We start from the raw sequence: 7457 nt of genomic DNA, 5'->3' as shown, positions 1-7457 counted from the left end.
ACATCATTCCACTCATCATTCCACACATCATTCCACAATTGTTAGCTCACATCAATCCACACATCATTCCATGCATCATTCCATGCATCAATCCATACTTCATTCCACACATGATTCCAGACATCATTCCACACCTCATTCCACACCATTCCATACAACATTCCACATATCATTCCCTCCTCAGTACACACATCCTTCCACACATCATTCCACACATCATTCCCCATATCATTCCACACATCATTCCTGACCTCATTCCATACATCATTCCAAATAACATTCCACACATCTATCCACACATCATTTCACACATCATTCCACTCATCATCCCACATGTCATTCAACATATCATAACAAACCTCATTCCACACATCCTTCCACACATCATTCCACACATCATTCCACACATCATTCCACACATCATTCCACACAGCATGCCACACATCATTCCAAGCATCATTCCACATATCATTCCACTCATCATTCCAAACATCATTCCACACATCAATCCAAGCCTCATTCCACACATCATTGCAAACAACATTCCACACATCATTCCACAAATCATTCCAAACCGCATTCCACACATTATTCCACACATCATTCCACACATCATTAAACTCATCATTCCACACTTGATTCCACTGATCATTCCACCGATCATTCCATACCTCATTCTACACATCATTTCACACATGATTCCAAACATCATTCCACACCTCATTCCACACATCATTCCACACCTCATTCTAAACATCACTCCACACATCATTCCACACATCATTCCACTCATCATTCCACACATCATTCCACAATTGTTACCTCACATCAATCCACACATCATTCCATGCATCATTCCATGCATCAATCCATACTTCATTCCACACATGATTCCAGACATCATTCCACACCTCATTCCAAACCATTCCATACATCATTCCACATATCATTCCCTCCTCAGTACACACATCCTTCCACACATCATTCCACACATCATTCCCCATATCATTCCACACATCATTCCTGACCTCATTCCATACATCATTCCAAATAACATTCCACACATCTATCCACACATCATTTCACACATCATTCCACTCATCATCCCACATGTCATTCAACATATCATAACAAACCTCATTCCACACATCCTTCCACACATCATTCCACACATCATTCCACACATCATTCCACACATCATTCCACACAGCATGCCACACATCATTCCAAGCATCATTCCACATATCATTCCACTCATCATTCCAAACATCATTCCACACATCAATCCAAGCCTCATTCCACACATCATTGCAAACAACATTCCACACATCATTCCACAAATCATTCCAAACCGCATTCCACACATTATTCCACACATCATTAAACTCATCATTCCACACATGATTCCACTCATCATTCCACCGATCATTCCATACCTCATTCTACACATCATTTCACACATGATTCCAAACATCATTCCACACCTCATTCCACACATCATTCCACACCTCATTCTAAACATCACTCCACACATCATTCCACACATCATTCCACTCATCATTCCACGCTTCATTCCACAACTTATTCCACCCGTCATTCCACACATCATTCTAAACATCATTCCACCCATCATTCCACACCACATTCCACAAATCATTTCACACATCATTCCACACTTCATTCTGCACATCATAGCACACCTATTTCCAAACATCATTCCAAACCTCATTCCACACTTCAGTCCATACATCTTTCCACCGCATCATTCCACACATCATTCCACACATCATTCCAAACATCATTCCAGATATCATTCCAAACATCATTCCACACGTTATTTCACACATCATTCCACACATCATTACACACATCATTCCACTCCTCATTCTACACATCATTCCACACACCACAGCAAACATCATTCCACACCTAATTCCACACATCATTCCACACATGATTCCATACATCATTCCACCCACCATTCCAACCACACTCATCACATCATTCCACACATCATTCCAACCACCATTCCTCACCTCATTCTTCACATCAATCCACACATCATTCCAAACATCTTTCCACACGTCATTCCACACATCATTCCAACATCATTCCTCACATCATTCCACACATCATTCTACACATCATTCCACACATCATTCCACACACCATTCCACACATCATTCCACACCTCATTCCACAGGTCATCCACACGTCATTCCACACACCATTCAAAACGTCATTCCACAACTCATTCCACCCATAAGTCCACACATCAGTCCACACATCATACCAAACATCATTCCACAAGACATTCTAAACATCATTCCACACGTCATTTCACACATCATTCCAAACCTCATTCCACACATCATTCCACCCATCATTCCAAACCGCATTCCACACATTATTCCACACATCATTCCACACATCATTAAACTCATCATTCCACACATGATTCCACTCATCATTCCACCGATCATTCCATACCTCATTCTACACATCATTTCACACATGATTCCAAACATCATTCCACACCTCATTCCACACATCATTCCACACCTCATTCTAAACATCACTCCACACATCATTCCACACATCATTCCACTCATCATTCCACGCTTCATTCCACAACTTATTCCACCCGTCATTCCACACATCATTCTAAACATCATTCCACCCATCATTCCACACCACATTCCACAAATCATTTCACACATCATTCCACACTTCATTCTGCACATCATAGCACACCTATTTCCAAACATCATTCCAAACCTCATTCCACACTTCAGTCCATACATCTTTCCACCGCATCATTCCACACATCATTCCACACATCATTCCAAACATCATTCCAGATATCATTCCAAACATCATTCCACACGTTATTTCACACATCATTCCACACATCATTACACACATCATTCCACTCCTCATTCTACACATCATTCCACACACCACAGCAAACATCATTCCACACCTAATTCCACACATCATTCCACACATGATTCCATACATCATTCCACCCACCATTCCAACCACACTCATCACATCATTCCACACATCATTCCAACCACCATTCCTCACCTCATTCTTCACATCAATCCACACATCATTCCAAACATCTTTCCACACGTCATTCCACACATCATTCCAACATCATTCCTCACATCATTCCACACATCATTCTACACATCATTCCACACATCATTCCACACACCATTCCACACATCATTCCACACCTCATTCCACAGGTCATCCACACGTCATTCCACACACCATTCAAAACGTCATTCCACAACTCATTCCACCCATAAGTCCACACATCAGTCCACACATCATACCAAACATCATTCCACAAGACATTCTAAACATCATTCCACACGTCATTTCACACATCATTCCAAACCTCATTCCACACATCATTCCACCCATCATTCCAAACCGCATTCCACACATTATTCCACACATCATTCCACACATCATTAAACTCATCATTCCACACATGATTCCACTCATCATTCCACCAATCATTCCATACCTCATTTTACACATCATTTCACACATGATTCCAAACATCATTCCACACCTCATTCCACACATCATTCCACACCTCATTCTAAACATCACTCCACACATCATTCCACACATCATTCCACTCATCATTCCACACATCATTCCACAATTGTTACCTCACATCAATCCACACATCATTCCATGCATCATTCCATGCATCAATCCATACTTCATTCCACACATGATTCCAGACATCATTCCACACCTCATTCCACACCATTCCATACATCATTCCACATATCATTCCCTCCTCAGTACACACATCCTTCCACATATCATTCCACACATCATTCCCCATATCATTCCACACATCATTCCTGACCTCCTTCCATACATCATTCCAAATATCATTCCACACATCTATCCACACATCATTTCACACATCATTCCACTCATCATCCCACATGTCATTCAACATATCATAACAAACCTCATTCCACACATCCTTCCACACATCATTCCACACATCATTCCACCCATTATTCCACACATCGTTCCACAATTTATTCCACACATCAATCCACACATAATTCCACGCATCATTCCATGCATCATTCCACGCATCATTCCATGCAACATTCCACACATCATTCCACACATTATTCCACACATCAATCCACACCTCATTCCACACATCATTCCACACATCATTCCACAAATTATTCCACACATCATTCCACCCACCATTCCACACCTCATTCTGCACATCATTCCATCCATCATTCCACACCTCATTCTACACATCATTACACACATCATTCCACACGTCATTCCACTCATCATTGCACACATCGTTCCACAATTTATTCCACACATCATTCCACACATAATTCCACGCATCATTCCATGCATCATTCCACACATCATTCCACACCTCATTCCACACATCATTCCACAGATCATTCCACAAATTATTCCACACATCATTCCACCCACCATTCCACACCTCATTCTACACATCATTCCATCCAGCATTCCACACCTTATTCTACACATCATTCCACACATCATTCCACACGTCATTCCACTCGTCATTCCACACATCGTTCCACAATTTATTCCACACATCAATCCACACATAATTCCACGCATCATTCCATGCATCATTCCACACATCCTTCCACACATCATTCCACACATCATTCCACACATCATTCCACACAACATTCCACACAGCATGCCACACATCTTTCCAAGCATCATTCCACGTATCATTCCACTCAGCATTCCAAACATCATTCCACACATCAATCCAAACCTCATTCCACACATCATTGCAAACAACATTCCACGCATCATTACACACATCATACCAATCATCATTCCACAACTCATTCCACCCTCATTCCACCCATTGTTCCACACATCGTTCCACAATTTATTCCGCACATCAATCAACACATAATTCCACGCATCATTCCATGCACCATTCCACACATCATTCCACACATCATTCCACACATCAATCTACACCTCATTCCACACATCATTCCACACATCATTCCACAAATTATTCCACACATCATTCCACACATCATTCCACACATCAATCCACACCTCATTCCACACATCATTCCACACATCATTCCACAAATTAATCCACACATCATTCCACCCACCATTCCACACCTCATTCTTGACATCATTCCATCCATCATTCCACACCTCATTCTACACATCATTCCACACATCATTCCACACGTCATTCCACTCATCATTCCACACATCGTTCCACAATTTATTCCACACATCAATCCACACATAATTCCACGCATCATTCCATGCATCATTCCACACATCATTCCACACATCATTCCACACATCAATCCACACCTCATTCCACACATCATTCCACACATCATTCCACAAATTATTCCACACATCATTCCACCCATCATTCCACACCTCATTCTACACATCTTCAACACATCATTCCAAATATTATTCCACACCTCATTCCACTCTTTATTCCAGATATCAGTCCACACCTCATACCACACATTATTCCAAACCACATTCCACACAACATTCCACATATCATCCCACACATCATTCCAAACCTCATCCAAAGATCATTCCACACATCATTTCACATAGCATTTAGCACATCATTCCACACATCATTCCACACATCATTCCACACTTCATTCCACACATCATTCCACACCTCATTCCACACATCATTCAAAACCTCATTCCTCATATCATTCCACACATCATTCCACTTCATCATTCCACACATTAATCCGCACATCATTCCATGCATCATTCCACAACTCATTCCACCCATAATTACACACATCATTCCAAACAAGATTCCAAACATCATTCCACAATTCATTCCACACATCATTCCACACATCATTTCACACATCATTCCAATCCTCATTCCACACATTATTCCACACATCATTCCACACATCAATAAACACATAATTCCACAAATAATTCCTCACATCATTCCACACCTCATTCTAAACATCATTCCACACATCATTCCAAACATCATTTCACTTATCATTCCACACATCATTCCACGCATCATTACACGCATCATTCTACACATTATTCCACACATCATTCCACACCTCATTCTAAACATCATTGCACACATCATTCCACACATCATTTCACTTATCATACCACACATCATTCCACGCATCATTCCGCGCATCATTCCACAAATTATTCCACACATCATTCCAAACCTCATTCCACAAATCATTCCACACATCATCCCACACATCATTCAAAATATCATTACAAACCTCATTCCACACATCGTTCCACACATCATTCCTCACATCATTCCACACATCATTCCACACCTCATTCCAAAAATCATTCCATACATCATCCCACACCTCATTCCAAACATCATTCCACAATCATTCGACGCATCATTGCACAATCCCTCCACACGTCATTCCACACAACATTCCACACATCTTTCCAAACCTCATTCCACACATCTTTCCACATATCATTCCACAGCTCATTCCACACATCATTGCACAAATCATTCCACACATCATTCCACACATCATTCCACACAACATTCCACAAATCATTCCACACATCATTCCACACAGCATCCTACACATCATTCCACACATCATTCCACATATTATTCCACAGCTCATTCCACACATCATTCTGCACATCATTCCACACATCATTCCACTCAGCATTCCACACATCTTCCCATACATCATTCCACATCTTGTTCTAAATATTAATCCAATCATCATTCCACAACTTATTCCACCCGTCATTCCACACATCATTCCACAGATCATTCCACCCATCATTCCATACCTCATTCTGCACATCATTCCACACGTCATTCCACACATCATGACACACATCATTCCACACCTCATTCTACACATTATTGCACACACCGCAGCAAACATCATTCCACACCTAATTCCACACATCTTTCCACACATCATTCCACACATCATTCCACTCATCATTCCACACATCGTTCCACAATTCTTACCACACATCAATCCACACATCATTCTATGCATCATTCCATGCATCAATCCACACATCATTCCACACTTGATTCCACACACCATTCCATACATCTTTCCACATATCATTCCCTCCTCATTACACACATCCTTCCACACATCATTCCACACATCATTCCCCATATCATTCCACACATCATTCCTCACCTCATTCCATACCTCATTCCAAATATCATTCCACACATCATTCCACATATCATTTCACACATCATTCCACTCATCATCCCATATGTCATTCAACATATCATAAAAAACCTCATTCCACACATCCTTCCACACATCATTCCACTCATCATTCCACACATCATTCCACACATCATTCCGCACATCATTTCA

Source organism: Pristiophorus japonicus, unplaced genomic scaffold (assembly GCF_044704955.1).
Source record: "Pristiophorus japonicus isolate sPriJap1 unplaced genomic scaffold, sPriJap1.hap1 HAP1_SCAFFOLD_45, whole genome shotgun sequence".
NCBI lineage: Eukaryota > Metazoa > Chordata > Chondrichthyes > Pristiophoridae > Pristiophorus > Pristiophorus japonicus.
The sequence above is the reverse complement of the archived record's forward strand: the minus strand, read 5'-3'. Positions refer to the sequence as shown.